Here is a 17879-nt window from a genome sequence, read left to right as displayed (position 1 = left end):
AAACTTCTATCCAATTTGTAACTGGTGAGCAAATATTAAGGAGGAGCCTTCAAAATGGGATAATCTTTGATGTACTGCTATGACGCAAAAAAGAAGCAGCACCTGAACTAAACTCAGATCAGTCATCTTCAAGTTTTAATTTGCTTATGAGCTTCATGCAAAGCCACACTTTTTATCTACCACCATTACACAAGCATGTAAACATTGCTAACAGATATGCTAATATTTGGTTCACAGCAATTTTACATTTGAGTCAGTAACATCAGCATCAATCATTGAGAGATCACACAAGCAAAAGAAAGACATTCCATAATGTGAAGTGGTCTAATGTTTGATACTTCCCCTGTTTACCTTTCTTTGCCAACGATGTTCAGTTTTGGGTACGACTCAAACTAGAAAACAGAGCAAAAATTCCTGTAATAATTCCTTTTGATGCAAAAGCTCATATCAAGGAGAGAACACATTTTTTGAAAGTGATATAAAGAACACAGCAAAATAAATATATAAATTAATTAATCAGTTGTTTAAAAAAGAAAATGTTTCTATAATTAGGGACTGTGTCCACTGCCTGTTTTTTTCTATTATCTATTTATTTATTAAATTCTCTTTTTTTTCTTTTTTTTTTTATTTATTTATTTTTTTATGTTGAGCAGGCAACATTTTGCACTTAATGAGTACCATCCAGCATCATGAGTTCTAAAACAAGCATTACATTATTTTGCTGCTAAACTGAAAGCTTGCTTAGTATTATCTCTTTCAACTCCTGAAAAAATTCTGCACCAGCCAATGTAACTAACAAGCCTTTCAAGATCCAAATGGGTGAAACTCTGGATTTTTACTTTACCAGGATCAGTGCAATTTCATTTTATTTTGTTTCTTTTACCAGATACTTCTGTCCAAAGCCATGAACAGCACAAGCAAGAATTTAGAAACAAACCTTGGTCAGTGTGCCAAAGTGCTTCAAGTTATCTAGCTGCAGGTGCTGACATCAACTGCAAGAAGTGCCTTTTTTCATGTAGAATAATTTAGCCATAGCTAACCACAATTAATCACTGCAAAGATAGAATTCAGCCAATTCAATAGCAGACTGTACAATTCATAGGTCTTGAGGTGATTTTAATTCTACCATGTGAAAATAGGGTTGATGGAAACAGGCCCAACTCTTTCTCAGTTTTATCTGTATCTGTATTTAATATATTTATGAATCTGGTTTATTTTACTTGCAATGTAGAAAAGTGTCATTTTTGTTTCTGAATAGACTTTGGAATAAAGTTGCAGCCATACATAATACATACATCCTGTCCTGAGGCTGAGTGTGTCCCTGCATGTATGTGCTGATGGAAGGCGGACCACTTTCTCCGTGTGTCCCCTCCATCTGTCGCCTGGATAATCACTGAGCCCTGGCTCTGTGATCCAGCCCCTCAATATGTGCGATTGCTGGAGGGAGCGAAGAGGGGAGGGTCAACATCCATGTCACTCTAATGGACCTGGGGCCCATGGTTGGGGTGGTGCGTGTCTGATTTTCTTCATGTATGGGTGAATGAATGAATGAATGAATGCATTCATAACTGCAGGCACTGTTAATGTCAGTGGGTCCCCCAGAATAGGCCGTGACCTCCAGAGTTCTGCTGAAAGACAGATGGACAGAGCGACACTGGCAGCAATGCAGACACTTTCCTCACCCTGCAGCAGAGGTCATTAACTGGAACCATGATCCACAACAGCAGTCATTACTGTTGGACCTGTGATCCCAGGACTGACACACCGTAATGTCATGGCTGTGTATGGCGGTGTCAATAAGACAGAATGACCCGCTCAGTGGTCATTACAAGCAAGGCAACGGGTCAGTGGCTTTGGGGATGGATGGCGGGGGGCCCGGGACCAGAGGGCAGCAGACATATTGTCCTCGTCGGTAATTACAGACCAGTGTCTGTTCAATATTGCAATTGGTCACTTGGCGAATGTACACAACCAGACATGTAGCTGTGTTTGTGAGTTGACGTGCGTTAGTTAGTGCGAGTTTGTGGCTCATGTGTGTCCTTTAGCAACTCATAACAAAAATGTTCTAGAGCATGGGTTGTAATTGTAGGGCCTCCCTTCAGAAAGCATGTTATGTGTTTTGGGGTTCTGGCTTTCAGTCTGTATTGGGTGATACTCCTAAGCTGTTTGAGTCTTCTGAACAGAAGCCTCTTAAACTCCTTTAAAAAGACAATTTATCCAGTTAAGACTGCTTTTCATTTAATTTCAACCTTACAACTCTGACTTTCTGCTGACACATGGGAGCAGAGGAGGCATGTTGCATTAAGTATGCTCATAGCCAGGGACAACCTAGCCTTTCACTGCTATGCAGATGACCTGCACACTTATCTTCCTGTGTCCCCTAACAAAAGTGGGGCTCTTCAAACCCTAACTGACTGCATTGCAGACATTAAAATGTGTTTAGGGCAAAATTTTCTGCACTCAAATGAAGATAAAACTGAGTATGCTCTATTTGGTGATTCTGCTCACTCAGATGGTCTGTCTTTTAAGTTGAGTTCTATTGTGAAGAATCTTGGAGTCATTTTTGACAGAAGTTTAAAATTTGACAAGCAAATTGACAGTGTGGTCAGGGCCAGTTAGTTATGTGTTTTAACAAAGGTAAAAGCCTTTTTAAATTGTGCTTGCGGTTGGAAACACGTTACCCCTGTTTTGTTGGCTCCCTGTTTCTTTTAGAATGGATTATAAGATTTTGCTTTTTGTTTTTAAAGCCCTAATGACCTTGCCCTTGCCTTGACTAAACACTGGGGTGATCAAGCCATCTTGGTCGCTGGGTCCAGGCTCTGGATTAAGCTGTCCCCTGAAACACACACCACCACTGACCTTGGGCTTTTTAAGTCCAGGCTTAAAACATACAGTAATGAGTGAGAAATTCTTGCCATTTTATTTGTATTGTTCTGTTGTTGTGTTCTGATGTTGATTTTAATTGAAAGCACTTTGGTCACCTTGTGTGTTGTAAAGGACTCTACGAATTAAAGTTGAATGCAGACATCAGCGATATCTTAGCATCACAGGCATGTGAGTGTCAGCTGCTGCCAGTTAGCCACTCTGTACACTGAAGAGCAGAAGAAAGGAGAGGGAAACAGGAGAGGGATAGAGCCAGAGCTGAAGACTACTTGAGAGTCTATCAATAAAATGAAGAGTGAGGTTATGTTATCTCTGCTTGGTAGATGACTGACAGGACATAGCTAACCAGGATTTACTAACATTACACATTAAAGACATATCTTACAGCACCGGGCTGCCAGCTATGCTAAATATGAACAGCTACTAAACTACTTATAAACTGACAGTGTTTACTTGTTGTCACGTTAGCCTACAGATACATCAGAGAACCGGACGCCGATGTCGCTAACATATAGCCAGCTGCTACAATGTTAGCTTGATGTCACGTTTCAACGCGTTAGTAACTGTACCGATAAATACCCTACCTCACCTTGTTGTATCCAGTAAAAAGTTGTCTTGAACAAAGAAATATGTTTCAATCTGATCTCTATTTAATTCCAAAACAAACACATGCCTCGCTAAAAGTAATTTACGACAGGGTGCGGAAGCTCCAGGTCACAAGGTGGCGGGGCAGTCCAATTAAAACAGATCCTCCTCATAGCATCTTTAAGATAAGACAGAGGTCAAAGCTTGTCTCAAAAGGGCTTGCACATGGCAATGAAAATTTAATGACAATATCAACAAAGAAAACACAAGGCAGAAAGTAGCAAAAACTCAATACATAGAATGCGGTTACCAACTCAATTCAAAGCAGTTTTTGTTGTGCCCTCACTTCAAGCCAAGCGAGATGCTCAGTGACAGTATCACACTGTATACAAATAATGACAGGTCATTCTTGGTACGGTACAGTACAGTAAATTTTGTCAACTTTGCTGACTTTGTTCTCATAGTTTAGGTTGAAGTGAGAGATAATAGAGAATTTCTGCATTGTGATTTGTTTATCTTGAGATGTTTGGCTGCTTTAAATTCATAGCATTTCCATCGTGACTAATCTCATATTATAAAACAAAACAGAGAAGCCTTAAGTATGGCTCCAAGCAAACAGCACATCTACAGCTACCTGACTCTCCATCTGTTCGTCAGATCCTCTCCTCACTTGTGCTGGCTGTGCTCAGAATTTGACTGCAGCCTCTAAAAGCGCTAGTTTTTACGTGTTTATTCCAGCTGTGCAGTCTGATAGACAGCTGCTTGATGTGTGTTTTGTAAGGTGTGTCTGTGAACGCCTGTGTTCATAACAATGTGTTTGTCAGAGTACACGTCTGTGGATGTGTTCACGACGAAGCAGTGAAAGGATCAAACAGACAGCAGAGCATTTCTTGTTGGTTGCACAACAAAGGCTTTTAGTGGAACTCATGACTGATTGAGCTGAAGATGGCAATTAGTAAATGTGCTGTGAAATGGCTCAACGATCCCGCTACTCGTCAGATTCCCTTCTCAAATTATTAAAAGAAAAACATATTTGGAATGCAGCAATTTATCAGCTGAACAGTATGAAGAGGCCTGGGCTGATGGTAAGAATTAAGCTGCATCCAAAGCCTTGAAAACGTGAGGCTTAGAGGGAGTGAGAAGAATACAGAAGCATCTTCAGTGGTGAGATGTGAAAGCTGACTAATAGCATTACAGGGTTTCTGCAACAGGCAGAGAAGGGGAACTTTGACAGGATAACCACACAGCTCCGTAAACAGGCTTTGTGTGCCAGATTTTGTATGACTGAGGCTGAACCTTTGGTGGAGGTGTTTTGTGCATAAAAGAATCTGAACAGGAGTAGTCATCGTTTGTGATATCAAGTCTCAATCGTTCCATGAACGATTGAATTGTAATGCTTTACCTCTAGACCTTGTTGTCTGTATGATTTCTATTCTGCAAAACCAAAATGAATATAAGAGTGATCTCAACTGCATATCAGTGTTTCAAACCAACACACCCGCCCTTTTTTTCCTATTCCATTTATCAGTTTCTAATATAAGTATACATGTGCATGTGTTTACATTTGCATAGTTGCATGAATATGCTTATGTGTATATACCATAGACTGCATAAAACATGGACGTAGTCTCTCTGACCTCACCCGTCTGTTTCTGAAACAGAAAATGAAGCAAATCAGCTATAGCAGCCATATTGGTAGTGGCAAGGGCTTTGAGTGCAACTATAGGGCGCTCATCAGTCATGTGAGCTGAGCTGTGCCTCTGATTGGGCGAGTTTGCGATCTTAATATTCCCTGAACAGCGAAATTAGAAAAAAAATTCACACCCCTACAATGTGTGTGGATAGTAAAACTAGTGATTCAGACAGGAGACGTTTTTTGAACCAGGCTATAAATAGGTTAATTTCTGCTTTGAAAACAGTTTTTTCAGCTTGGTGTGTGTGTGACTTCCAGAGCCATCCTCAAGGGGACACTCAAGAAACAGCAGATTGCAACACTTTCGCATTGTCTCATAATCTTAGGCGGAGGTTGCAGCTTGGCATAAAGGTATGTATATTAAGGTATATATGTATGCATGGTTATTTTTGCAAACTGTATTTCTCTCCCGCTCCTTGGACTTGCTGCTACCTCTGTGTTGCAAGATTTTGCTGATCAATTTACTGTTTACTGTTCATTTATTTACTTATTTGTCCTTATTTCTGTGTCTATGCTTGTTTGTTATGAAAACAAAAAATTTCAAATGATGGGGGGAAAAGAGATAAAGCATGCAGAGATCAAACTAGAGTCGCACTATTCACTCAGCCTCTGTGTGTTTTATCAGGATAAAAATGAACACTGATGATGACCACAGTCTAAAACACTCAACACTGTGGAGCTACAAACGTGGTAGCTGGTTAACAAACTTGTACATATAATACTTTTTTTGTCTTTCTAACCACTCAAAGCACATTCACTGATCTACAAATCATTTACACATTTAATACCACAGGCTGTTATAGTAAGGAACCACCAGGGGGAGCAATTTAGTGTTCAGTTTGTGGCTGTTTCCCAAAGCCCAGGTACCTTGCCTTGCCTTGGTCTGATGTGGGCGTGGGCAGGCCTCTACATCATCAGTTGCTGCCTAAGTGCTGTTCCAATGTTCATGTCCTCCGAAGGCATATGTCCTCCGTTTGGTTAGCATGTGGCTAATTTACCAAGGACACACAGGTGTATCCCTCACTGCCTTGCCATTGCTATAAATACCCAACATGCAATGCGTGAATCTACAAAAAAGGAAAAAAAATAGAAGGAAAAATATGCACCAGAGAGAGACGCTCCAGCAGAGGCACGCGGTAAATACCAATTCAAATGTAAGCAACAAAATACACCTCTGAAAATAACAACTTGTACCATGTCCACCACTTAACTCTTTTGTGTGTCACTCACGTAACTATAATTACTGAGAAGCTGCACCTGCAAAGTGTCAATGATGTGACAATAAAAAAGCAAAAAGCGTACAAAAGTGGCAAGCCATGACAATATTTGTAGCCGCTCGAGCAAACGGTCTACTACCTTTTTGTATAAAATTTACAAGCACTGTCCACAGTGCAACACAGTGAGACAATGTAACTCCAATTACATATACATTTGTGACAGGAATCTGATGGTAAATTATATGCCTTTGTAGGCTATTCCATTAGCATCTCCTTTTGAGCAGAGGCAGGACACTTGCCTTGGATTGGAAGGAAGTGGCTTCGAAGGCACTGCCTTCTAAGGCAAGGCAAGGCAAAGTACCTGGGCTTTGGGAAACAGCCTGTGTGTGTTGGAAAGTGTCTTGTCCAAGGGGTCTTCAATATGTGACTGCATATGTATATATATGCATATGTAATATGTGACTAATCAGTCCACTGAGTTACTTGGACTGATTGTGCTTGTATGTTTGCATTGGGTTAAAGCCCAGCCATCAACTTCCAGTCCTCAATTTTGAAGCCTTTGCATGAGTGTTAAAAACTGCGGTTCACTTGAGGCTGGCTCCGAAAGCACCAGAAACCGTTTATACAACCAGTCAAAAAGACTGATATTTCCAGCAAAAATATATAAAAAAAAAAAAACTGTTATAGCCATGTTCAAAAATGAAGCTAAATGAAGTCGTAAATGAAATTGAAAATTCGGCATTGGTCTGAGTAGCTATTTTCACTATCGGCATGCACTGAACAGGGGAGTGAACTCGTTATTGGTGATATTTAACTGGCACATTTTGCCCAGCTGGAGGCTTGTCTGACTTGACTGACAAGCCAAACACCGTAGCGATTACACTGTCTATGCTAATGCCACACAGGGCTCACAAAGCCAGTACATTAGCGTTAGCTTGCCCAAGCACTGATTTTACACAGACAGTGGGCAGCAGAGACACATTTCAGACTGTGTTTTTCTGTCATACTCAGACTAGACTACATGTTTGTGATGGGCTTCATCACACTGGACCCCTCAGGTAGACATGAAATGTTGTCTTTCTCTAATTTTGATTGAAAGTCACACAAGATACTTTGTGGGGAGAAAAACAATGAAAGAAGAACACATGCTTATTCTGGGGAACAGTTCTTTGACAGCACATTCACCAAACATTACATACCTGGTGCATGAGTCCATACTGAGCTTTCCTGGCTGTTCCAAACACAACCATGCAGTCATCTGCAGCCATCTGTCATCCAACAGCACTGTAAACATTATGTGCATGAGTTTTATTTTCTATTATTTTTTTATTTCTAGTGTTTGACTTGTAGGAATTACTGTAGATTGCAATCCTATATTTTAAAATGACATACAACCGTCATATTTTTCTGTCTTTTCGTGTCCCTAACACTGGATGTACTGCTCCTGCTGCAAAACACTGGCACTGATAAAGCAGACACGCAGAATCCCCTTACTTGCCAAGTATGTTTAATCATGTCCTGAAGCACAATTAAATTATTCTATATGAGCTTGAATCAGCATGTGTTTCCAGGAGAGAGCCAGTCATCTTTTCTCACATGAAAAGATTTAATCTCGCTGAAGAATTCTTCTAAATTTCTGCAGCACATTTCCTGAACTGTTTTAATTTCCCTCATGGTCTCCATTGCTATTTCATGGAAATATATCATGTGGTTTTATAGCAGCTCTTAATGTTGAATTTAATTTCTTACTAATGATAACTGGCCGTATCTTTATTCTCCAGAGAAATTCTCCACATTTTGTTACTCTCCAAGATCTTAAACATATAATTAATTCAATTTCCTTGTCAGGGTCTTTTTCTTCTCTTTAATTAATGACATATCTCCAGCGCCACGAGAGGGGACGCTTCGCCTTGTGTCAAGCCATCGTCAGAGTTACGACAAGCACTGGAGAAGCACGATGAGAAAGAATCCCAACCTTACTGGGTGAAAAGACAAGATAACATAATTGACAAATGCTTTCACTTTGCATGTGTGTAATTTAATCGTTTCTGGACGGGTTAGCTTTATCCCCATGTGGTCTAATGAGAAATACACAAAAAGTGATTAGTATCACTTCATGGTACAACTCCACCAAGCTGTTTAATGAATTAATTTTAAACAATGCTTCTTCTAATTGTCCACAGTTATTAAACTAAAACTGCTGATGCTAATCATAAGAAAACAATGAAGTTCAAAGTTGTCTCTTGACCTTGAGACATACTGCTTTTTCGTCTCAACTGCATGCTCTTGAATTTAAAAAATCCTGCCCCTCCAGCTTCATATTCCCACTCTCCCATAAAGCATCCCGTCAAAAATTACCCTCCCCCGAAAGTCAATCATGGCAATTATACACAAGGAGCGTGCTCTATGAATTTATCCACACATTGATGTATTCATTGACTGAGGCCTTCTCCTGGTAAGAGTGGTAATTAAAAAGGTCTTAGCGGAGTGGTCCAGGGTAATCTGGGGCCATTTAAAAGCTTTAATGCCCAGCACTGTGGGGCTTAATTGGTACTGTGCCATTTATATGATTAATAACCAACCAAGGTCTGCCACCTAAAAGCACTCTTAACTCTTAGCAATTCATTAGATTGGAGGGTACTCTGGACTCTAATGAAAAGAAAATGTGTTGCTACAATAGCCCCTTTAATATCTAGAGATCATACTTGCTGCGATCCTATTCGCTGATTATCAATCAATTTCATTGCTATCCGGCCCAGGGGCATGGAGGCAATGTACTGTTTTATGGAGCTATTGTGCTTATTTGTAATTCTGTTGACGGACGAAAGGAATCATCCTGGGCCAACATTAGGCACACAAAGCAATGTGGAATGGCATTTTGAGGGAAATTAAAGAGGCACTGGAAAATTGAAGATGTTAGCAGAGTCTTATGTGTGGCCTCGAGTCTAAACATTGTTCTTTATTTCCTGTTTGGTTCTTTTGAAGGCTATTTGTGTTTGTCTGTTAGAATCAGGATGAGAGCATTTAGTCGAGTACATGATTAAACCATAGACTGTATAATTAATGGTCGTAGTCTCTTTGACCTCACCCGTCTGTTTCTGAAACAGATTTTTCAAGCAAATCCGCTATTGCAGCTTTATTGGAATTGTCAGGGGCTTCAAGTACAGCCATAGGGCGCCCCTCAGTCACGTGAGCTGAGCTGTGCCTCTGATTGCCCTCGTACAGTGTGTGCTGATAGTGAACCAGGCTGTAAATAGGTTAATTTCTGCTTTGATGCCTGCTTTTTTTGGATTGGTTTGTATGTGACTAACGCTACTTCCAGAGCCAGCCTCAAGCGGACACTTTAGAAACAGCAGGTTTTAGCACTTAGTGTCTTATATTCATAGACTGGAGGTTGCTGCTAGGATTTAACATCTCCACTCTCACGTGTGGGCACCAGAATTGTATGTTAGTTAAAAGAATGATTTATCTTTTAAAATTTGTGGAAATGCCAGTCATAAGTTGTGTATGCAGGCTGTAGTACAGCCTTGTACCACTAGGAGCTCCAGTTAACGTTTAAATGGAGTTAAAGTTGTAGCTGGCCTATTTCTAGTTAAACTGGTTAAAAAAATTAAGGAGGATCCGAGGCAGGTGGTGCTAGCTTCACTAACATCCGCCACACTAAATACAACATTCAAACTGGGCTCCTCCTCCTTGGATCACTGTCATCAGCAGTGCACATTCACTGCCTCTGACCAAAGCTACATGAACACACTCACTAGCCCAACAACCACCTGTAGCATCACGTTTCTATGTGGGAGAGACTCAAGAGCTGCACACCAGACTTTGCATGTTAGCACAAGCTAATCACAGGCAATTGATACATACCTGGTTAGCAGAAAACCAACTTGTGTCACTCTTTGACCCGTGCTGCTCTCCAAGTTCCCAAAAGCGATTGAAAGTCGAACCAGGCTTCACGTTCATTTAGGAAAAAGCTTTATCTGTTCTGTTTTTTGTTTCACTTTGGTTGTGTTTTTCTTTCTCCATGCTACGTCAATTATCATAGACACTCAGGATAGCTTCTTTCACACTCAATTACCGACATGCAAAGTCACTTGCACATAACCCTGCTTACTATTTTCCCAGAAACAACCAAAACATTAACATACAGGCTGAAGAGAGGGTTTGAGACAAACACAGACACTGACACACATGTATAGAGGTCCATCAGAGACGATTGAGCAGGATTATTCCTGAAAAAGTTGACATTTTTTGAGTGAATATTGTAGACCCTACCTTTTACATTTGTACAAGAAATTGCTTACATGGAGCTGATGCTGATTCTTCTCATGATCATTACATCAACACAGCCTCAGTTCAACTTTGATGAAAGCATTAAAATATTTTCATGAACTCTGTGATTGGGTTTAATACATGTCATAAAACTAAAATACAGCAGTGTAAAAAATGGAATACTCAAACTTAAAATGATATCCAGTTTTGTGCAGAAGAGGTGTAACTCGATCCATCTGTGTTACCTTAGTAACACTTTTTATTTTTACGACAATTATATTTACAACACACAATCAAATGGAAAACATGAGAGTCTATGAATAACAATATGCAGTTCTGTTTGCTTTATTAAAACCAGTCATGTTGGAAGGATATTAAATTTAAACTGTAACCCCTGGAAACCAAACAGGACTGCTCCCACTCAGTATCTGCGGTTGATAAACTGCTGCAATAATGAAAATATTACATTTGGTGCAACACTCATGGTTTAGGGGGTGGGGTGACTTTGTAATTATGGCTTAATTAGCTCATCAAGATTGAATAATGTGCCACAGTGATCAGTGTGTGTGTGGGGGGTGGTGGTGGGCGGATGGGGGGCACTAATAGATATCATTATGTAGAATCATCCACATCCCTGATTTGATGTGAGACCAGGATCTAGTGTCTATGTCTCTACTATACAAGCTCAAAATAGAAATAGACTCTCGCCATGGCTGATCAGTCACTCACCTCGACAAGAGTTTACAGAGCCATTCTACACTTCTTCAGTCTTTGTAGACATAATGTCGACCAGCGCTGGAGGGCGGGGGCTGAGACGCTGCTTGTCAGCCCGACCACGTCTGCCTACTCCACTGTCTTTGCGTGTTTCGCCATTCTGCCGCGATGCTAAGCACTGCGAGGGGAAATCAACTTCAATCAGTCACGCTCTCCTGCTGCGACGGAGAGGAGAGTCTACACCTCTCAGTTTTGATGAAGAAGGACTCGGCTCTGTGATTCTGGAGTAAAGAGCCGAGTTCCTGGTCCTTGGATTGTGCCCAGCTGTCACCTTTCCATCAAAAGTGGGGATGTACACAGATGTGAGCACTTCACACGCTGCTTATCACTTCTCATGAGGAGGGAGAGAAAATTGGATTTCTTATATTATCATAAATGAGCTGATTTTTAGGGCTGTTGTTCTCGTAACATAATTTCCTCAATCTCAATTGATATTTTTGTGGGTGTGTGTAAAGTTCACCTTTTTGAGTCTCTGTGAAGTGTAATCTAGGTGTGAGTAAATCATCATCTGCATGTGTGTCGGCTGCAGATAATTTCACATCCTATTTTCTCTGACTGCAGGTGAGGCCTTGGTGTCCAAAGAACTCCAATTACCAAGACCTTTCCTTATCTCCGGCTATTCTCAACCCACGCCTGCCGTCAACAATCATCAGGGCTTAATGAATTCACCCACATTATTTCCCAGGTTTAATGACCTGAGACCAGGGTTTTCTCCAAGAATGAGTCAGACCTGGGACAGTCCCACTTTAAAAAAGCTATTATTGAGTGTACACACGTTGATTTCCAGCATCACACGCTGCTACATTTACCTATCAGAGCAAAGAGCTGTAATGAAACTTAACATCTACAGCGAGTTTCAGATCAGTGATTTCCTTCTTACTGCTTTCACAAAAAGCTTCTTTAAACTCTTAAACAGAATAACTAAGTGTTTTAAATGTGTATATTATTACTTTGTGGTTACTGTTCATGCTTTGTCTGAGACTACAATCCTTCTTCTTTTTTTTCTTCTAGAATTCACTTGCATTTCTGGAATTTTCATGTAAGAAAATAGTAAACTCTATCATTAATATAACTGATTTGAGGAGCAGTGAGAGGTGACTGTAAAATCCCTCTCCGTAAGAGTTCATTTGAACAGTCTGTGTTCTCCTACAAGACAGCCCAAGAGTGGAATAAGATCCCTCAAAGCCTCAGAGAGTCCAGCTCTTACATATCCTTCAAAAGCAAACTTAAGAGTTGGTTAATTGATAACCAAAGATGTGAACACTGAAACCTATAACCACTATTGTGTATGACAGTAACTGAATGTATGATATATGTAAGGTACTAAGCATGTAAATTATTTATATTTGTTATGAGAGAGTGTGAGACTGAGCCACATAGTAGGAAACTATGCATCAAGCTTTTTAATCAATGTGTATCTCATTGTATTTTACTGTTGACCAGCATGGCATTTGCACTTTGCATCTGTGTATTGTATGTCTCTTTTATTTCTTCCCTACCAGGTTTTAGCCTATACTGCTCTGGCAGGGGGGACAGCCGATGTAAACTAGCCTTTTGGCTAACTCGGGTGCATGTGCAGTGTCCCTCCAAAACAAATAAAGGAAAATGAAAATGAAATGTTTGTTTTATCCATTCCTGTATTATTATGTCTTGTATTACTGGTACAATCTCAAAATGTGCAATACCTTAGCACTGTAATATTGTTCTGTTTTACAATTTTACCTTATGTTATCAGTCTGTGTGCATTGTATACTTTATTTAAATCAAATTGGTTAAATTGTTCTGTAAATTTTTTTTTTTTCATTTTTTTTTCCAAGTTACACTCATTACATTATTCTGTCTTTAAGTATTCTTATTGTAATTTTGTTTGCACTATCTTATCTTATCTAGTTAAAACCCATGTTAGTGAGCTTTTGCTTTTCTTTCTCTCAACTACAGGAGCATTTGATTTCAGTTCTTTCAAAAAAATAAATTCAGCTAAAACAAACCTTGTTTCCTTAAAGAAGAATGGCACTTTCTTGAAAGATGCTATGAGGACTTTTCACTGGATACAACGCACTGAGGTAAGATATTCATCAGTACAGTTACGAAGTGATAGGGTTTGAAACGTGGCATCAAGCAAATGTTGCAGTAGCTGGCTGTATGTAGTGCTATCGTCAACCTGTTGCTCTGACGTATCTGTAGGCTAACGTGACAACAAGTAAACACTGTCAGTTTGTAAGTAGTTTAGTTGCCATTTATATTTCGTGAAGCTGGCAGCCCAGTGTTCTAAGACATGCCTATAATGTGTAACGTTAGTAAATCCTGGTTAGCTATGTCCTGCCAGTCATCTACTATGCAAAGCTAACGTAACCTCACTCTTCATTTTATTGAAAGACTCTCAAGGTTGAACAGACCACTGCAGAATAACTGCTGACTGTGGGTTGGAATCAATATCATCACCAATGTTGCACTTTATGGACACATCTTAGAGAACTGGGCTGTGAGTAACACTAAACAAACAGTCTGTTCACCTTCTGGAAACTAAACTACACAATATACTAAGTTAACAAAGTTTGCTTGTTTTCATGTTTTAAACAATAGCCTTTTGTAGCTATGAAAGGAAACATTGTCCTGTTGCTTTGCATCCTGGGAAATGTTGTCTTCGACAGAGAAAAGTAGTGTTAAAAAGAAAAATTAATTTGCTTCCAAAACAAACCCATGCCTGGGTGAGGGTCCTACAACAGTGGACAACAGCACTCATGGGAAGTGGAGTTTTTATCGCTGAGGGACACTACTGACTCCAGCCAAAAGTGTCACAACAAATAACACCAAACAGATTTTCCTCACAGTGCCTTTAAGGAAACAAATATCTATGTAATGTAAGATTCTGTAAGTCTTAGACAAACTGTAAGATTGTTCAGCAAAATGGGAAAACACGTCACACTTCTCACCAGACATGAGGAGCATTTTCTGCAGTAGTTTAAATGAAACTATTCCTTTACAGAGATGTCATATAACAGGATCGATAGTCTCTTTAGGTGGATGGACGGCTGATAAAAGAAAGGCGGATAAAGTGCTACAGATATTGTAGTGGGCATGCTGCAATATAAGAGGGGTAAAAGTGAATGAAACTGAAAGAAACAATTATAGTGACTGGGGATAAAGTAAGTACAGACAGAGCAAAATGAGGAAGGAAAGAGATGGAAAGGAAGAAAGGAAGATATAAATTAAGAAAAGAAGAAGAGAAGTGAGGAGGTGAGAGAAGAGAGAGGAGGAAGAAAAGGAAAGAAAGAGATGGAAAGAAGCCAGAGAGCTGTGAGGGAGAAATAAAGAGGGAGCAGGAGAGGAGGCGGAGAGCTGCTCATAATGGATTGATTCTCACATTTCTTTGAGGGCCTGTTCTTCCTGTCTGCTTCCAGATGAATGGTAATTGCCCCGCCGGCTTTAATCATGTGTTGAATTGGCAAAAAAACAGGAGAAAAGCGCTTCTACGGCAATTGAGAATCGATCGCTCTGGAAGTCGACCTATTGCTGCCCCACTCTATCCCCCCCGTCACACACTGGCACGGTGTTTTACACACACATACACGGACCAACATGTGCACACCCATGTCAGAGCAAGTGACAGAAGCACTAATTACAGTGATGGCGAGGTGGAGGAGAAGACAAAAAATGAGGGAGGGGGTTGGAGAGGACAGGAGAGAAATGGAGGTGGTGAGAGCAGGGAGCGGTGGGGCGCGGGCTGCCATCATGGCCTCCGACTGTCAGCAGTGGCAGCAGACTGAGAGGAGGATAATTGTTTCATCAAGGGTGTGATTGCCGTCACTTCCTTTATTCTCCACCAGCAAAGCACCTTTAACATTTGTGTTTCATCTCACTTAATGGTCGCAGTCAGACAAGCAGATGCAGCGCAGCCTTTTATGCACAACGCTTGCAAGTGAGTCGGTAAGTGACAATCAAACTGGTACAAGACACTTTTTATCCACTGATAAAAGGAATTTCACAGGGCAGGAAGACTCAAATTACCTGTAAGCGTTATAAAAACACGCTGCCTGGCCAAAAAAAGAAGTGTCACACACAAATATTTTGCTGGATTGCCCTTATCTTTGAGTACAGTGCACATGATGAGCTTCTGCAATGTCACATTTATTTTTACGACTGGTGTTATTCCACAGTTAGCCGACTTTTGTCGAATGCCAGAGCTGTGATTTACTGTAGGGAATACCAAGTGGGGCAGAAAGTAGTGCACAGAAACTACCAAAAAACACCCGGTGACTTTCAAAACTAAACAAACCAGATCGCATTTGGCTTGACTTTGATAACAAAGGGACATAATGAGCAGAGCCAGGCCAGGAGTCAACAGGTTTGAGCTCTTACAGCTCAAACAGGAGTGAAGAGTGATATCGGTCCAGCAGCTTGCCGCAGCAAGTGCGAGAAGAGGAATGCAGTCAACATGCAGTACACTGGAGCCAAACTGCGGACGTATCTTGTGTATTTGACGCCTCATGCCCTCTCAACCACTCTTTCACAAGCCTGATGAATCCAGCATTGTCATCTTGGAATACACCCGTTCCATGAATGTCGAAACCTGGTCATTTAGGATAGTCAGGTCGACCCCTGACTTCTTTCTTTTGGCACATAACTTTTCTGAAACTACACAAAACCAACTTCAACAACCTCAGACCATAGCACTGCCCCCATAGGCCTGTAAAGTAGGCTGTAGGTGCATCACTCTGGAACAGGGTCAATTTGGACTCATCAGACCACATGACTATCTTCCATCACTCCAGGGTCCAATCTTTATGCTCCCCAGTAAACTGAAGCATTTTTTCCTTTCTAGCCTTGCTGATAAGTGGTTTTCTTACAGCTGTTCAGTCCAACGTTCAAGTGCCTGCAGCAATCAGAATCATTTCCACCAAGCAGACTGGTTTGGTTCGTCTTGGTACAGCACGCATTTTACAGCGTTTCCACTGACTTTTCCCGGGACAGATCCCCATATAACCAATACGAGCCATCCCACTTTTTTGGACCCTTCCGTATGGGTGCCAGACTGAACCAATCCGCTCTCAGAAGGTGGAGTAAAACACTGCAGACCTTTGATTGGTCAAAAGAATAATCACTTCCTTGAAGTAATGCTGCATGTCTTCTATCTTTGCTCTTTGTTTACTGTGTCGCGTTTTTCTTCTTCGTTGGATTTATTAGCTGGGTAAATGGTGTCACGCTGCTATGGCGTCATGCTATTGTTTAACAGCTGCAGCTTTCGGCGTCTGGCTGACACACCGCCTACCACGAGAGGGCACAGTTTGCTGTGGAAACACAAACGGGATCAGGCTTAACTGTATCAAACTGTGCCAAACTGCACTGAACCAAACCGGACTGCTTGGGGGAAATGTGGTTTTTGTAGTTTCAGCAGTCTCCTTAGATGTTTTGTTTACTTCATGCATGCCAACAATTTGACCCCTCTAAAAGTGATTTACATCTTTGTGTCTTTTAACATTGTTGTTCAAGACATGAGGAACCCCTCACTGCATCAGTTAGGGTTAAATAACTTGATTGCCCATGCAGTAGTTATAAAATGAGAAGTGTTTTTTATTATTAAATGATCAAATAAGAATACTGTTTTCTGCAAGTTGTAGACAAATAAGATTATACATGTGAGTTTTAAACTCAACTCTTGGAGCTGTAATTTGAATTGTGTTGTTGGTAAAGAAATATCACACACAAATCTAAAAGGTTCATGTTGATGGAAGTTTTTTTTTTATTCTGAACTCAGTCGTCCCAAAAGTGGCCACATTTTTCATGTTTATTTACGAAGAAACTACTACACTTCAGTCAGCTAGCTGATAGTGCAGCTCGCAGGCTGAATGAAAGCTCTTCGTTGAAGTAATATTCAAACAAAAAGGAGCACAAAGTCAATGGGTTTTATTAGGATTTGATTTTTGTACCCTGACCTTTAAAGGTTACTCTCAAGATGATGAGAGTTGAGCTCATTTCTACCGTTCTCTTATCCTCTCTTCAGGTAAATGTTTCCAAGGGACTTAAAATGCTGAGGGATTTGAATGTTTTACATGTTTAATGAAAGACTTTAAAGCCAAACTGGATAAAGAAGAAGCAACACCTTTAAAGCATTTGTTATCTCTTGGCCTTCCTGAACTTTAAATGAGAAAATATTCAATCTACTGAGAAAGAAGTGGTTTTCATGTCAACGGTCTAAACCTGTCTTATTCATGATCTTGATCATTCTGATGAGCACCTTTTCAACATGAAGTTATCTGACTTGCAGGTACACAAATTATCTTTTTTCAAGTCAATAAATGTAAAGTCATATTCATCTAATATATCCAAAAAAAAGTGTTTTATTTTGAGATATGACATTAAAAAATAAGACCTGAATTCATTATCAAGTAAAAGATAGGCATGCAGCTGTCAAGATAAAGATGTAGTTGTCAATTTTCTTGCAAAAAGAATAATGT

The sequence above is a fragment of the Halichoeres trimaculatus genome, unplaced genomic scaffold (genome assembly GCF_033239565.1).
Source record: "Halichoeres trimaculatus isolate MK-OKI-2021-1 unplaced genomic scaffold, fHalTri1.1 fHalTri1_scaffold_21, whole genome shotgun sequence".
Taxonomy (NCBI): Eukaryota; Metazoa; Chordata; class Actinopteri; order Labriformes; family Labridae; genus Halichoeres; species Halichoeres trimaculatus.
This window is presented reverse-complemented; position numbering follows the sequence as displayed.